Source organism: Pectinophora gossypiella, chromosome 6 (assembly GCF_024362695.1).
Source record: "Pectinophora gossypiella chromosome 6, ilPecGoss1.1, whole genome shotgun sequence".
NCBI classification, from domain to species: domain Eukaryota; kingdom Metazoa; phylum Arthropoda; class Insecta; order Lepidoptera; family Gelechiidae; genus Pectinophora; species Pectinophora gossypiella.
The window spans coordinates 13,429,913-13,447,945 of record NC_065409.1 but is presented as its reverse complement, the minus strand read 5'-3'; the positions used below and the strand labels follow the sequence as shown (position 1 = coordinate 13,447,945).

The 18,033-nt window shown below is 38.4% G+C and overlaps 2 protein-coding genes across 7 annotated transcripts in view; one reads left to right on the top strand and one right to left on the bottom strand.

Annotated features, from left to right (window-relative positions):
* The window catches only part of LOC126367736 (uncharacterized), a 558,664-nt gene that overhangs the window by 489,736 nt on the left and 50,895 nt on the right, over nucleotides 1–18,033 (bottom strand). The gene's annotated exons all lie outside the window — the stretch shown is intronic.
* LOC126367751 (receptor-type tyrosine-protein phosphatase N2) overlaps nucleotides 6,004–18,033 on the top strand; it is a 34,438-nt gene continuing 22,408 nt past the window's right edge. For all 6 annotated transcript variants that reach the window (XM_050011472.1, XM_050011471.1, XM_050011470.1 and 3 more), the window contains exon 1: nucleotides 6,004–6,470. The gene's annotated coding sequence lies outside the window, so the exon portion shown is untranslated. The remainder of the gene's footprint in view (nucleotides 6,471–18,033) is intronic.

Below are 18,033 nucleotides of genomic sequence, written 5' to 3'. Positions count from 1 at the left end.
TTAAAATCACTCCGGACTCGTGGTCACACCTGTATGACAAACAGGATTTTTTTTCTTGTTTGTCACACCGCTAACAACAACACCTTTTATCTTGACTTGTCATTATAAGTAGTGCTGTATTTATCGGCGTATAAATTAAAATTGATTCTATTAACGAAATTATCTGGCAACACTGATATAGACCCTCCCCTCTGGGTCTATATCCGGCGCCTGATACAAATTGGTGCGGGGGGAGATTTACTGTTCTATTTGTACTTACCTAGTATTATTATTATTCTATACCATTACGTCGTCTCTGGGTTCCATCTTATAAGCCAATTTTCATATAAATCGGTACAACGGTTTAGGCTTGAACAGGAGAGACAGATTTACTATCGCATATATTGGCATGTGTGGAAGAGTTTAAAATTGCCTGCATTGACTCTCATACATCTTATTACGCATGTTATCACGTGCTTGACATAAATTGCTTTTCACCAGACGTGACTTGACTATAGAGGATATTGTGCTTTAGAAGCTTGTGTGACCCGTGGTACAACTGCTTGGTACGACTGGTTGTACCATAAGCCACGTTAAGCCGTTGGTCCCGGACTTCTAAACCGAATGCCTCAACCAACTGGCAGAGGAATAACGTGGTGGATTATACTCCGTAATCCCTCGGGTTGTTTGACGGGATTCCTGGGCCCAGCACTGGGACTTTCAACTGTTTTAAGACAGTAGTTAAACAGTAACTTTACAAAAAAGGTTATTATAAAGTTAGTGATTATTTAGAAGACATGAATGCATGGGATGAACTATCTGAAAACTGATATTAGGCAGCTAAATTACTCAACTGTATAACAATATTTTATGTTTATTTATTTTTTTAAAGAACGTCTAGGGCCCTGTGCCGAGGTTTTTCTTGCAGCTTCTTTTCCCCGGCTATACAGGTTGTGAGAAGCTGCAGTAGTTTTAGGCGGATGACACATTTAGTATGTAAAATTTGACGATTCAAAGTGTAACTATGTTACCAACTGAATAAAGATATTTTTGAATTTGCCTATAACGGCGTCTATTCCTAACGGCGTGCGTGTATGAAACGCCTGATGAACGTGGAGGAAGCAAGAGAAGTGTGTCAGGATCGAAGCAAATAGAATCCCATAGTCTCTGGTTACCCCGGTGGGAAATAGGCGTGAGTTAATGTATGTATGCGTATATTATTCTTATCGAAGCTTACGTAGATCCGATTTGAGGAAGAGCAACAATTTATCTAAGTAAACTCACAAGACGGCATTTCGGAAATTATGTTTGCGTTTGACCGCAATATTAATATTATTGTGGATTTCCTGTAGGGTGATATGCTAGTATCCTGGCACTATGTCATGCATTGTATCCATATTTAGACTTCAATACCTTGACATTTTGAAATCTCCTTGTTCGGGCTAATACAATTATGCATCTCTTTGTTTAAATACTTATGTTAAATTCTGATATTCTCGCGTAGTGCTTTCTCTTCTGCCTCATTTAATCTGTAAGTACACTAAACTCTAGTACTTTCAGACAGTTACGGAACTTATAGTCACTGTGGTCCTGTGGTACACCGGGTTGCTTCTTAAACGGCGAGCGCCGGTTCGAACCCCGATAAAGAAAGACAAGAAAGAAAGAAAAGTTTATTTGTGTTTATAAAGGGACACCACAGCGATACCGGACTTGCACCAATGATTTATTCATTTAAGTGTTGTTTTCACTAACATAATTGGTTCGATCACTAAACAGGGTGTTAGTGACATCGTAACGAATACTGAGGGGGATGCTAAGTAGATATCAAGTGGAATTATCCGTCGATATCAACTCAGAATCATGGTTTGAATCATCCCCCCCATTCGTTACGGTGTCACTGACACCCATACCTACTTGGATGGCTACCTATATGTACTTGTACGGGGTGTAAGTGACGTCGTGACGAATACTGAGACGGATGATTCAGGTTATTATTCTGAGGTAATATCAATTTTCTGTCGCAAAAGTCATGAATTTTGCGACGGAAAATTCCATTTGATACTATCGTAGTCATAGTCTGAATCATCCCCCTTAGTATTCGTTACGACCTCCGTGGTCCAGTGGTTGAGCGTTGGGTTCACGATCCGGAGGTCCTGGGTTCGATTCCCGGAGGACATATCACAAAAAAGCTCTTAAGTAAATAAAAGACAAAAATAAACCCTGTAGATGACAATACGGCTCACCTATCACGTTGGTCTAACAGAAAGCTCGGTGATGTGTGGGTGCTTAATTCATCTTGCGATGGATGTATTTCTAACTAACCCAATTGTGATATATTGAGCTTATATTATTTATGATCTGGATTCACACAAAACTTGAAGCAGAAACTAGTTGCATTTGAGATGCGAAATGTCACCTATGGCATTTACGACGTAATCGTAGAGCGCCAACCCGGTAAATACCGGGAATATAGCATTTAATGAAAAAACAATTACAACTGCAGGTTAATTAACCGTGTAACTTTGGCCTACATTTACAAATTTACACATATAATCCTTCAAGGGGTGCTTAAAGAAATTAAATATAAGTAGATAGTTTTAAACCACACCGGACACTTCATAGAAAAAAAACCTCGTCTACACACTCACTTCTGGTCACTACATATTGACGTTATCGTACACGCGTATTTGCGTGTGTGACGTCTGCGCCGAGGCCCAAGACCGAGGGGGGGAGATAAATCTAGCTAAGCCGCTGGTTGGGAGCGGAGAGTTGCCGTTCTATACGTATAGTATTATTCCTTATTCTATGCCTTGGGAGTGAGGTTTAATATTAAGTATATAATGAAGCTCGCTCCAAGCTCGAGCTTATTGGCGCGGGTCGGGGACTGTCCCTTCTATAAGTAGTATTATTATTAATTCTATGTGACTAGTAGTAATAATAATGGGAGTAGTATTTTTACAAGGGAAATCCTTTACAAGCACCAGCTCCCTTAAAATACACTTGTATTGTATTACATTGTATTAGCGAACTAAGAAATTTTTTGTTTTGTGTTTTAAGTGGAGAAATAAACCTTTTATTATTAAACCTTTTTTTAGTTTCACGTGCCCTCCAAAGCACGGAGGAGCCCGAAATGTATCTCTTCTATCTATAATTGTTTATTCTGTATCAATAGATAGTCATCCCGACATCTTCAACGCGACGGTTATTCAGATGTTTTTGCGTGACTTATGTCATGTTTATTTTAAATTTTTTGACACACAGTTGGCTCGACCATTATGGCGCTACGGCTCACATCCATGGCAGAGAAAACGCTTGGAAAAGAGTTGTTTATTATGTTAATTAATAATATTTATTCAAGTCACGCTCTATAGGTATAGAATAGCAATGCGTCCTGTGGTTAACCGGCTTGGTTCTCAAATGGGGAGTTCCCAGTCGAACCTCAGTAAAGGATGAGTTATTAATTTATCATAAGCGCTGTTTTCACTAACATTGTTGACTCGTCCATTATAGACGGCGATACGGTTCACCACCTACCACGTTAGTCTAACAGAAAGCTCGATGAGGTGTGGGTACTTAGTTCATCTTGCGATGAATGTACCTCTGACCGTTCCATTGGAATAAGGTAGTTGTGAGCTTTTTTATTTTTTTGAGGTGACTTATTGTAGATTTTCCGCAAATGGCATTAAATACTTTACTGGTAAGCTTTTTAAAGAAATCATAGGTAAGTAGGTATAAATAAGTACTTAGATAAAATTATAATGCTGTACGTACACGAGTACTAATATGTATACACTTTGAACCCATGTCACATTAACTTTTTTGACAATTAAACCGTCATCATCATCAATTTAAGAGTCACGCTCTTGTCGGAGTAGCATTCTCCATTACAGTATGAAAGGCCAATTCCTTGACTTCCCTATAAGACACGACGTTAACCTTTTCTTTAATCTGTTTCATGTAAGCTCTTCTTGGTCTTCCACTTCCCGAATTAAACCGTAAGTCTCATTAAATGTCATGATATGATAGTGGTGCTAATTCCTGTAAATACCATCTAATTTTATTTTAGGTTATATCTGTCATTTTCTTATCCGCCGAAAAGGAAAGGGACGGGTAATCGACAAGCATAAAATTTATGGAACACACGTCAATTTTAAGCACAAATCTAAAACAACCGTCTAAAAATTCGCCCGGGTTATTCATTTATTTACTCATTCTTCCTAAAATTAAGAGCTGTCAATCATCCGTCCCTTTCCTTTTCGGCGGATAAGAAAATGACAGGTATAACTTAAAGTAAAATTAAGAGATGTCTGCAGGAATCGGGGCCAGTGTGACATCGTTCTAAAGTGGGTACATGATATTGCTCACGCTCAGAATGCCTCGCATAGCTAGGATATAGCAGATAATGCCAACATAAAACGGTATAGGTAGTAGGAAGTATTGCCGCTGCTATCGTTCATGTCATTAGCATGCACAATGTCGCGCGCGATAACGTGTCCAGGGGTGACCAATTTATTTAACATGGTATACTTATATTTAAAACTTCGTAGTGTTTAGGCATCTTCCAGAGCTTTTTTTTATTGAAGTCACTAATGATTGTGGCCACCTTTGCAGCCAATCAGCTCGCGACACCAAACACTTCAGGACCCCGATAACGACCCCGCCGGCGTGGGTGACGATTTCCCTCATTCACCGCTTACCGCTATCGACCCACTAGAGTCGATTAATTCTTTCAATTTTTTCCTCTCAGACTACGCCCTGAGCCGAGGTTCGCGCCCAACTGGGCACCCTCAGGCCTGTTGTCTTAAACGTTGTACCGGGTGAGAGCCTTCAGCGCTCCCCATTTGTCCGGCCAAGTAGTTAATGCCATCTGCGGCAAATCTACAATAAGTTACGTCAAAAAAAAAAGTGGTCACTTCTGATTTTGATGAGAGTGGAGAACGCGAAAGTGGTGTGCCAGGATAGTTGTAAGTGGAGTTCCGTGGTCTCTCTCTGCCTACCCCAACGGGAGACAGGCGTACTGATGATATTTGTTGTTTCAAAATTCTTTTACATAAACAGGCCTACTGTGGATTACAGATTTTGTAATATTAAATAACCGATTATACCTATTTTTATTGAATCCATCCTGCAATGGAACTGCGCGGGGAATATGCTCCATATTTCCTAAGGTTGATTGCGCCTGTGCCCTGCAGTGGGACGTAGGTAGGTATTGACTATTTCTGTTTAATTTTTTACTGGGTATACCTACTTACACGGACTCTTACTTACTTGTTTACGTTAGTTGAATGCTCGAACAATTAGGAAACATTCTTCATGGCAAAGTTTTCGTCATGTATAGGTACAGTCATGAGCAATATAATGTACCCACTTTAGGACTCTGTCGCACTAACATATTTGCCATTTAGTGAGACTTACAGTTCAATTTGTCAAAAAAGTTTATGTGACATGGTACCAAAGTGTATAACATATTAATGCTTGTGACCGTACGTACCTAAGCTACACCCCGGACACTTTATACAGAACACGTCGTTTTAAGCAGACACTAGACTGAGTAAGACCGAGGGGGTGAGGTAAACCTAGCTCAGTCGCTGGTGGGGAGCGGAGAGTTGCCGTTGTATTATTCCTTATTCTATGCCTACGCCCTAATGTAGAGCAGTACCTATATAATAGAAATTATGCTTGAAACCTTTGATGTGGTATAATTTAATATGTCTTCAAACAATACCGACTTAATTATTTACTAACATAACAACCCACAACTGTCATTCACAATAAAGTGCTTACGATATTACAACACATGTAAATCGTTTGGGAACCCTGCTCTATGAAGTAATTTGCTGTCAGAATAATGAATTTATGCGGAGTAAAGGTGGTAAACTGAAACCCCAAGTATAAACGTTACTAAAAGCATCTTTCATAACGTCTGTTATGGGTGGAAAATGTGGAAATCGCAACGTCAAAAGGGTTGAGCACCCCTGGAGCGCGCGTGGGCGATGGTACATCGTTCGTAAAAACATCCTTTATTCTCCGCAGGAATGACGTAGACCCTGTTAACAATAAATCTATCAGAAATATTTATAACAATTGAATTAATTACAGGTGTTTTCGAATAGAATATCGATTGCGAACATCGTCAAGCGAGCTTTAATTCATAGCGTAATTTACCGAAAGCTGTCGAGTTTATCGCGACAATTTTATTAGTGGAGTGGTTCAAGTACGAGTTGGGAAAGCCAAGTGGTAATATCGCGTTATCTAATGATAATTGGTGTATAACATCGGCCGAAGCAGCGTCATTATGTAGGCGGTGGAGCCAGTGTGAATGGACGAAGGGATCGATAGAGCGGACTGCGCAGGCTCGGCGGCGCGGTCGCCACACACAGCTGGTATCCCTCCGCGGACGCTCTCAAACTGTCTCCCAGTGCTTGTTGTGCAGAACCTAAGTGCCCGGCTGCTGATCAGATATGCTCCGGACTGATTAGTGGCTCTAAACGGTGCGTACACACTTTTATTACCTAGTAAAACTCAAATGCGACAGCGGCTGTATACACGTTTAATGATAAGCTGCGTCTCAACGTCGCCATGTCGAATCTTATTATTATATTAACGTGAAACCTGTTACACGGTAGCTCAAAACATTCAACTATTAAGTATCAGTTTTATTTGATCATCCGTTTTATTACAGTGCATTGTATCAAAATACAGGATCAATAGTGGCGATAGTTATGTTTGGAAATACAAAATTGCGTGCTCAGTTAGCGGCGACATTCAGCCACGGGTCCGGTTATTTATAGAATATCAAATTAAGTGATTAAACAACATAATCGTGAATCTAAAAATACATTTTAAGTGTTAGTTTTGATATGAAACAGTCGTGAACATTCGGGTGGTTTGCGTGGGAGGCAAAGGGCACGGGTGTTCTGCCTACGTCATAGAGCTGACGTACATAACAGAGTATACAAAGTACAACATGGCCGGCTAAAGCTTGGGAATCTTTATTACGGCAGAATTCAATACATCTGCCTTAGCGTTGCTGCTGTCGCGAAGAATTGCTACCCTAGCAACCGTAGTTGAGTTTTACGAGCCGGCTCACTAAGGTACCTTACCTACTTTCATTTAGTGAGTTATTGACTAGTGTTATTTAAAATAGTACCTACCTAGCTATTATGTTATTTTTATTATTGAGAATGTATTACTTACAAAGTGCTTTAGCAAGACCAATGTTAGACATGTACCGACATAAACATCCGACATGAGTGAGTCGAATCAAATAAACCATTGATTTGATTTGTTTAGGCCATAAGTTTTCTTGCCTTGTACAATTATTTTTAATATTTATGCGTTTAGAAAATAACTTTTCGAGTTAGATACCTACTTGTCATGATACCTAGTTTTTGTTTCATTTGAATATTTCATAACGAAGTAACTGTGTTGGTTTTGTTTTGTCTATTCACATTGCAGTAATCAATACCTAATCTAGCTTGTTTTGTTTTACTTCTGTCTTGCCGATTCAATGTTTTTAACTTTGGTTTTAATTCGAAACTGCGTTTGATACGCTTTGCTTTGATACGTTCGAATTTGATAGGGTAATGTTATGTGCGTCACTGGCCGTCGGTTTGTTTATGGTTGTATTATTTGAATTTTCGTATTTCGAATTCTTTGTGAATACGTCTGTTGTTTTTGCGGGCTTGAGCAAAGATAATAGTAAGTAATATAATTAACTACACATTTTGTGTAACCCATCTTCTGTGTTCAGGCTATTCTTGCGAAGTCCTTTAGACCTCCAGAAGACAGTATTATTCTGGTACCTTGGTTAGAGGTTTTCCGGCTAAGTAGTTAATGATATATGAGGCAAATCTATTGTAGATTCGACGTGGCTACGTCAGAAAAAATAGTGAGAAGTTTGTCATTATGACTTATTTGTTGATAGTAAAAACAGTTTTGCAGATAGTAGGTAAATGAAAGAAATGATAGACTTACATTTTGGCGGTTCATGACACATATCCATTCAATTTATATATTTATTTATTTATATAACAGTTTATTGTACACAGAATAGGATATAAAGATGAACTAACAGAAAACAGATTAATCGTCAACCTACGGCAAATCTTAGAATGGATAGATATCGTGGGTATGGGTCTGCCCACTCCGTTATCAATTACGTAAACGCATTCTGATGTGGTTTTCCGATTGGGGTGGTCACCAAGATGAACTAAGTACCCGTGCTTCACCGAGCTTTCTGTTTACACCGAAGTGATAAGACAGTCGTATCGCTATGTAATGGTCGAGCCAACTGTGTTAGTGAAAAATGCACCTACTCGTGAAATAAATTAATAACTCATTGGTGAAACATACATAGGTACGGTGACGAGTACTAATATGTATACACTTTGAAACCATGTCACATTCACTTTTATGACAAATTAAACCGTAAGTCTAATTAAATGTCAAATATGATAGTGCGACAGGGTTCTAAAGTGGGTACATGATATTGATCATGATTGTACATCTCTGCCTATAGGGATATAGGCGTGATGCTATGTTATGTTCATATTAGTGAATGTTCTCGTCAAATTTTTTGGGATCAATCCCGAAGCGTAACATGATGAGATCCCCTTCGTGATTGACGGGATTGGACGAATCTCCTTGAGTTATACTTTTTGTTTTGATTATGCTGATTTCCAAAGAAACCCTAATTATTTAGTTAGTAATATAGAAAGATGATTTTTTTAAATATTTTGTTTCAATTAACCTCACCAAAGGTTGCCTGGAAGAAATTGCTGCATGAGCAATAAGGCCGCCTGTTGTGATTTTCTGTATATGTTGTCTTTATCTCTGTATTTTGTGTCCATTGTGCTCAATTAAGTATTTTATCTATCTGTCTATCTCACTATCACAAAAAGCAGCCATTCTAACTTCACATTTTTTTTGTGAATTAAGTAGACGAAATCCGGAAAATTTCGGGATCTCGAATTAGCGATCTCGAGTCGGGATTGCATTCCCTATTCCGAACCAGCGCTCACCGTTTGAGAAGCAACGGACTTTCGAAACCCGAGTAAATTTAAAAATAGAAACCTTCAAAACGACGGCAGCATCCGACAGCTTAATCCAGTATACTTATCTACATAATTTATATCTCTAAAACTAGCTACCTACCCCCGCGACAGATTTTAATTAAAACTTTCTAGGTCTGATCCATTTCCCGGCTAGTATAATGCCTTCTCCTTGTTTCTCATTCTGCCCACGCCATCTGCCCTGCCCGGATTCAAGTGCCTTTAGGGGGATAAAATGTAAATATATACCCACGACCAGGTAATTTATTTTTTACGAAATGGCAACGCAGGGTTGGATTACGTCAGCTGGGCTAACCTTGAAATGCTAGCTGTCACTTTTGAGCATACCTACCGGGTCTGCATGACAACCGCGCCGCGAATTATATTAAGCGTTTCGACCAATAAACGATACGAATGCTATCTACGTAGATGGACGTCAAACGGCTATTGGTCGAAGGCCTCCATAGATTACCGTGCAGAGCCTACTACTGCTGGTCTTTTTATACCATGAAATAAATAATAGTAATCTACTTACTTACTATGTATGGACGGTCACCCTCCTCCCTGCACCAATTCGAGCTTGGTTTATCTCACCCCGTGATTTGGGGCCACTTTAGTCTATTTAAGCCGTAGTCGTTAAAGAGAAAGGGAGCGCGCGGAGACTATCTAGCTCGCTTGCACAAAATCCAAAATTCAAAAATATCTTTATTCAGTAGGTAACATAGTTACACCTTGAATCGTCAATTTTTACATAAAAAACGTCTCATCCGCCTAAAACTACTGCAGCTTCTTACAATCTGTATAGCCGGGGAAAAGAAGCTGCAAAAAAAACCTCGTCACAGGGCCCTAGAAGTTCTTCAAAAAAAAAAACATAAAATATTGGTATACAATTGAGTAATTTAGCTGCCTAATATCAGTTCTTAGACAGTACAGGGAAGGCGGCACACAATAAGAACGGGATTTTTTGTTTGGAATGTTCGGGATGTGACCGACATTGGATGGGTGACCATGCAGTTATCTTTCCGGGCTCCTCCGTGCTTGGGATGATTGTCAAGCCGTGGCTTTCAAGTCGCTTAAAAAACTGTGGCAAATGGGTTGGCTACTATAAAACATCTCCATCAATCCGCAATGGAGCATCGCGGTGGAGTAAGTACGCTTCCGGTCGATTTAAGGAAGGAAAACCTGTGCCTAACAGATTGTTTAATATAAGGTGACCCCTCTTTTTTCTGGATCCTCCGTCTGCTCGAAGCTTCAGCAATCGATAGACTCGCCCGCAAGGTGTGGGTGTACACAACCTTTTATTTTATTCAGTACCTACTCCCAAGAATATATTCGCTTTCATATATCAGCTATGAAAAGCTTTCGTCTTCTATTATTATATTTTTGCATTAGAATGCGAATGAAAATATGATCCTTTTGAAGTTGAAATATTGTATTATGCTTTATACTCTTTTGTAATCTGTACATGGTTAGGGACTTTTGAAAATGCTTTGAATTTTCCGTATTTTAAAATATCAGCACAGATTTGATCGCTTACTCAAAATTACTCATCGTCTCTGTAGCATTATCCCGTTTTTCACAGGGTCCGCTTACCTAACCTGACGATTTGACAGGTCCGGTTTTTACAGATGCGACTGCCTGTCTGACCTCAAGACCCGCGAATGGAAAACCAGCCCAATACAGGTTAGGTCACATAACTTTAAAAAATGCATTTCTCGGGAATATGGGTGGTAATTCAATTACATGTACTATTTTCACAAGATACCTACCCAAATTGTAGTCACCCTTTTTATATTGAAGTGTATTTTTATATATTATCTTTAATAGTCTATTATGGTGATAGGTTACCCGACTTTCTGCCATACATGATAGTCCACTTTACTGGAGAGGATATACATACATAAACGCATGTCTATTTTCCACCGAGGTAAGCAGAGATTATGGAATTCGTTTGCTTCGATCCTGACATAGGTATTTCTCCCGCTTCCCTCACATTCATCAATCGATTCATACACTTAGAATTTTCACGAACTTATACTATCTACATAACATATACGTATTTACAACACAATTCGGACGCTTTTTTTAGAAAAAAACACCTTAGCGAATGTGAGTCTATTTGTATATAGGATGTCAGGTGATCAATAGTTTGTTATGCAATGCAAATTGACTTGACACCCTAAGAATGAACGTATGAACTCCTGAACTTATATCGAACTGTCAGTATCGCTACCTGCTATTTTGTCTTAAAAACACCTGCCAGTAGAGACTATGTTATTCCCTTTATTCCATTAAGTAAGCCAAAATGTTTTATCCATGATCCTCACTATATATTATGTAGATGGAGGAATGTTCTTAAAATATATCGTCACTGGAAAGGCAAAATTACGTAAACGCCAAAAAGTCATTTTTTATCCAACTTTTTATCCATCTATCTAATTTACGAGTACGTAGATGACATCAACGGAGTACGTTATTTTTTCATTTACAATTTCTAGCAAAGGATATTAGGGCGTTTACGTAATTTTACTTTTCTAGTGACGATATGATATCGTTGTAAACAAATTATAAACATTTAACGGCTGAGAAGAAGACATACATAGTGCTCCTGAACAGCAAAAGCACTTGAGTCGGTAAGATATAAGCTGCAAAAGTCCAATCAGTTTCTTGCAAAGTAATAAATTAACTAGTTGCACTTAAGACCTCGTGGTTACATGTCATTTCTGTAATAGACCAAAAACACCAACTAATGGTTCATAATTTTATCACTGTTTACAAATGCTTCGCTGGGCTCAGTGACTGAACTTTAGCTCCTTGATTGTACGTATAAAATTAAAACATTGTTGGCATTTCGTTCGTCCTGGGAAATACGTGGGTAGACACAGAAGAGGCTCGTCCAAGAATAAACACAGAATAGCAGTATTGCTTGCTCAAGCAATGAATTAAATATCATTTATTCAACGTTCCGTAACGTTTGAGAAAGAAATCTCAGTAGTTCGAAAAGATGTGTCTCGAAAGTGTATTAACATAGAACAAAACTAGATATTTTAGCTTTGACTCCTTTGTATAAGGTTATTTTCACGTTGTTTTCCGTGTGGCTGTTTAACTAGGGCGCTGTTTTCCAGAAATACCTTGGTAAGACCCTCTTAAACGGAGTAGGTACGAATCTTTATAAGCCTTCAAATATTAAAACATCGTTTTCGTGGATTATTTCCTGTTTTTCGCGCGTAGGAAGATCTTAAGAGGTAGGTATTAATAACCGCTATAAAATGTAAATAGCATTTATTAACTGAGTAATAAAATTAAAGACGAAAATAAATATCTTGAGGATGTTAAAGAGTTCTCAAACAGAATAAAATTGCAGTCAGACCTCTTAAAATGGGGCGTTCGCGCGGTAATGCCGACAACTTACAATTTTGTAACTATAGGGTTGTTACCTAATAATTTCTACTTAGTTACTTACTTATCCGGTACCGGACTTGCGCTAATAAGTTATTAATTTATCTTAAGTGCAGTTTTCACTAACATAGATGCTTCAACCATTAAAGACGGCTATACGGCTCACCACCTATCACGTTGGTTTACAATCAGCAACAGAAAGCTCTGTGAGGCGTGGGTACTTAGATCGTCTTGCAATGTACCTCTGGGATATACCTAGTCGTGAGCTTATCATGTGTTACTTAATTATTAATTGTAGGAATCTTATTAAATTGGTACTATGATCTATCTTTTTTGTTGCACTTGGAGCGAATAGAAAACGTATAAAAGTCCTTTTGAAATCCAAACCCCATTGTTTTACTACTGTGTTCAAAATCAGAGCCACAGGGTATTAGTCAATATACGTAGGTACTTACTTAAGTACATAAAATATATAAGTAACCTACCTACATAAACGCGTGCACAAAATAATGAAAATTCCCTTTTAAGGTGCCAGAAAATCAAAAGTTTGGTCTGCTCACGGCTTTTGTAAGGAGTAATTCACGATAATTACCCCTTTTGTTAATGTCTGATATTGTACACACGAATAAACCTATTACAAAGTCATCCTTGTAGCAGGAATATTATACACATATTCAGGAGGTTTACATAATTAATTTGTATATGAATAAATAGGTAAGTAACTATTATGTCGTAATACCTGTATTACCTAAGTGTGTTAGTGAGAACGTAACGAAAACTTTGAGGGATGTTTCAGACCATGATTCTGAGATGATATCAAGTGGAAGTTTCCATCGCAAAAGTATGGAACCGAAAATAACTTAAAAAAAAACACTAACATTTTCATGAATTTTCTGACGGAAAACTCCACTTGATATTAACTCAGAATCATGGTCTGAATCATTCCCCTCAGTATTCGTTACGATGTCACTAACACCCTGTATATACAGCCAGGGTTATTGCATGTAAGACTGGATCGGTTATAAATGAGTTTAATTAATTAAATAAAGCAATCAGAGTCGTGTCTACAAATGACATTTCATTTCCTTGAAATCAGACGCATTTGTCGTCTTAATTATTAATTACGAAATTGCCGTACAAAGTACATTTCAAGTAGGTCGTCGTCTCTCTAGCACTATCCCGTTTTTCACGGGGTCCGCTTACCTAACCTGAAGATTTGACAGGTCCGGTTTTTTACAGAAGCGACTGCCTGTTTGACTTTCCAACCCGCGAAGGGAAAACCAGCCCAATACAGGTTAGGTCACATACCTCCGGAAATTCATTTCTCGCCAGATCATTGGTTTAGGCCTGTGTTGGATTCGAACCTGCGACCTCAAAGTGAGAGCGTTCTACCAACTGGGCTACCACGACTCTCCGTGGATGGCTTCCACTACTTAATTGGACAAATCTATGTCAGAATAAAATCTCGAAACTCTAGCAAAATATCCTGTAAAAGAATTCGGCAATACACCTACGTCTACGTCTGTGGGTTGTTTTCGCATATTGGAGAGGGTGCGGCGGACGTAACGGAGGTATTACATTACGTCACTCAGGGAGGTCTTTGTTTTGAACCTTTACAGCGGAAACGCCAGATTTATTGTCAAAACATACGATTATACCTACATTACTACTATTAAGCAGAACGACCAGTTCAAACTGATCCAGCACAGGCCTAAACCATTCATTTTCGAATTCATTGACGGATTATTTGTTTTTTTTTTTATTAGATTTATATAAAGTTTAGTTACGTTGGTAACCTACTTACCTCCTAAATTTTCGCATGCTTATATCTAGCGGATCATGCGATACTTAGAACATAAAACCTACCAACTGTTTACAAAACTATGACTCGTATGCGAATAAATGATTTGTTTTTTTTTTTTTTCGAATTTATGTTTGGATTATAAATGATTATCACGTGGCTCCTCGTACCCCGCCTGAAAACCTGCGCCTTTAGGCCTGTTGGCTTAAATTTTGTATAGGGCGGGCTGGGAGCCCTCGGCGCTGCCCATTACGGCCAACTACCTACTTAATGACGACCGAGGCAAAAAAAAACTGAAGTTTTGTCAGGTGGTACAAAGAGAATAGGATATTTTCGTTTGACTTTCATTTATACATTTCAAATTTCAAAAACATTATAATAATAAGGCAATAAGGCTGCCAGATTTCACTGTATCTTTCATGGATGTTTTGTGTAAAACTTGTTTTGTATGTTGTGTGCAATAAAGTATATTTGTATTTTATTGTTTTGTATTTTAGACTAGTCCGGTCAAAAACTTCTAAATTGGCTTTTTTACTTCTACTAGGAAATATTTCAGCACGTGTCAGTACTTAAACTTTCAAGAGAACTTGAAAGTAAGGTAAATCTTCCAGTCTGGCACGGTCAAAGAATATTTAATGCAAAATGTGATACTTTGGCCCAGAGTTTATTTACTGAGTTGAGGTTGTACGTGGGTGTAGAAGATAGATAGTTTTACCTAACCTTGCGCGGGCGAAGTTTGTGTTCGGTTGATTTTCTACTTGGAGACGCTAGCGGTGGTTCTTTTTACTCTTTGTTCAGTCTTAGAGTCAGAGAGTAGGTACTTTAGTAATTAAGTACTTACATAAAATATTTCGCGAACATTTTTATTACTTATAAAAATAACTTTTTTTGTGGTAGAGTCGAAAGAGGATAGCCTAACACATATAGCGCAGTGAAATCCACGATATTTTAAAGAAAGGTCAAGTCAAGATTAGATAGGTACAGCTAATGAAAGTGGGAGAATCGAAATTGGTGTCAGGATCGTAATACATGGAATTCCACCTAACCTCTACCTAACCGAAAGGGAAATAGGTAGATCGAAAAGTAGGATAGATAAATATATATTAGCGGTATGTTAGTAGTTGTTAAAGTTGGCCGAACATATTGGTCCAGCACTTAGGTCCAAGGTGTATACACCACAGGTGTTGCTTAGGGGCGTAAGACTCTAACTGCGGTGCTGCATCATAACATACAAGTATCTCCAATAAATTGCACATGTTGTCAGCTGGAGCAAGTGGGCTGTGAGATGCTTCGTAGGTATGAGCTGTTTGCACTGAATAAAAAAGAACACCTTTTTTAAAGAGGCTAGACGCGGAGCAACTGAGAGAATGATGTAACGTAATAAGTAGCGACGTCGACGACTCATCATCTCCCTAGCATTATCCCGTTTTTCACAGGGTTCGTTTACCTACATACATACATAAACTCACGCCTATTTCCCACCGGGGTAAGCAGAGACTATAGAATTCCATTTGCTTCGATCCTGACACACTTCTCTTGCTTCCTCCACATTTATCAATCGCTTCATACACGCACGCCGGTCGTTTACCTAATAACCTGAATATTTGACAGGTCCGGTTATTTACAGAAGGACAGCCTGTCTGAGCGACGTCGACGATTAGCGAAGTGTGTTGGTTTCGCCAAGCTATTCTTTTTAAATAATACTTAAATACCTATTATTAAATAAAAAGAGCCATTTCATGAATGGAGTCCTCGCGTTTTGAGGCTCACTCATAAACATAGCCCACACAAAATTCCACACATTTACAAGCTCACGTAGCAAAACTCACGTACGTACTGCTCACGCACGATAGCAGGCGAGGGACCGAAAATACCTAATTTACTTTAGTGGTCCGTGACATAACGTCCGCGACTGGGAGTTCCCTGAGGACTTGGATAAGAGGGCACGTCACTTTCAGAGTCTAAATAATTCTTCTCAGGAATTCTTAGAAATCTGTAAAAGAAATATGGAAATCAAATAGCTGTTAGACTCCCGTCTAGGTTCGTTATTGTATATTATATTAGTGAGGACGCAATCCCTCAAGTCAATTTAAAAAATTTCTTACCCAAAAAATCTCGTTGGTAACGTCACGAGAGTTACAACGTTTTTCACGATTGGAATTTTGAAGACAGCTTCATGCCTTTGTCATTCAATGTTGAAATCAGAAATAGAATTATCAACGTATGATAATTAAGTAGGATAAACTTGTCGAAGGTCAATTTAACATTTTTGAATCTACGTCATAGAAATTACAAGAAACTGCAACAGCAACACAACTTTTAAAACAATGTAAGTAGGTATACATTATAACTATTACAAGTTATTTAATAACTAGAGGAACACATTTAATCCTAGGCATTTTTATCATTTAGGTAATCATTAATATAATAAGCTTTTTTAAAGCTTTAAATTTATTTTCTGTCAAATTTAAAATATTATCTGGTTTTATTGTAAAAACGTAAACATTGCTAAGTTATTCTCGGGTGTCATCTCCAATGGGATGTCGGTCACCCCTATCGGGTGTCACCCGTCGTACATTATCTACGCCACTGTCTCTGAATTTCCCCTTCAATTTTTATATAGGTTTTTTTCATATGTGTATTTAGGTTAGGCCGGTACCCTTACAAAAAGGACACGAAATTACATAAACCATTTTAAATTGGGCGGATAATCTTCGGAAAGGTAAACGGTAAAGTTAATTAAAACGGTCTTTGATGTCGTTGCTTTACTTTTTAATGGAAAATTTCCTATTGTCTTTATTATCTACTGTATTATTTAGAACAAATGGAAGACAGAATTCCTACATCATCTCCCTAGCATTATCCCGTTTTCACAGGGTCCATTTCATCATCATCAATTTAAGAGCCACGCTCTTGTCGGTGTAGCATTTTCCATTCCAGTCTATCAAAGGCCAATTCCTTGACTTCCCTATAAGACACGACGTTAACCTTTTCTTTAATCTGTTCCATGTAAGCTCTTCTTGGTCTTCCCCTTCTTCTCTTTCCTTCTAGCTTTCCTTCTATGATGTCCATTTACCTAACCTGAAAACTTGACAGGTCCGGTTTTTACAGAAGCGAGTGCGCGAAACCAATACAGGTTACAATGCATTCTCAGGAATGTGGGTTTCCTCACGATGTTTTCCTTCACCGCTGAGCACGAATAGCTGCAAATAATATTATATAATAAATAATATAATTCTTTGCCGCGGGGGCTGATTACACTTATTATAATAAATCCACCATTTAGTATCAGACGAACACCTAATTCAGATTCAATAGGTATAATTAGTTAGGTATTATGCTCTCAGTATAATAATTAGATACCTAATGGCGTGCAGTCTGAGGCGGCCTATTTGTGCCTGAAATTACACATAACATAAAGTAATTTCACTAATACGAATATATACGCTACAAAGTACTCGTACCCACGTTTCACCGACTTTCTGCTAAACTATAATATCTGTCTATAATGGTTAAGCCAACTATGTGAAAACTGCACTTAAGATAAATTACTTCTTCTTATCGTGTGGGTTATGAGGTGGATTACCAACCTCATCAACCCTGGTATCGGGGATATTATTGAGCCGCCAAAGGCCCCTGACATGGCTCATGTAACGACTACATACTTACATCAGTAAGTAGTAACCGGGACCAACAGCTTAAAGTGCCTTCCGAAGCACGGATCATCTTACTGTCGAGCAATCAGGTAATCAGCCTGTAATGTCCTAACTAAACTAGGGATCATAAAGTGATTTTTTTGAT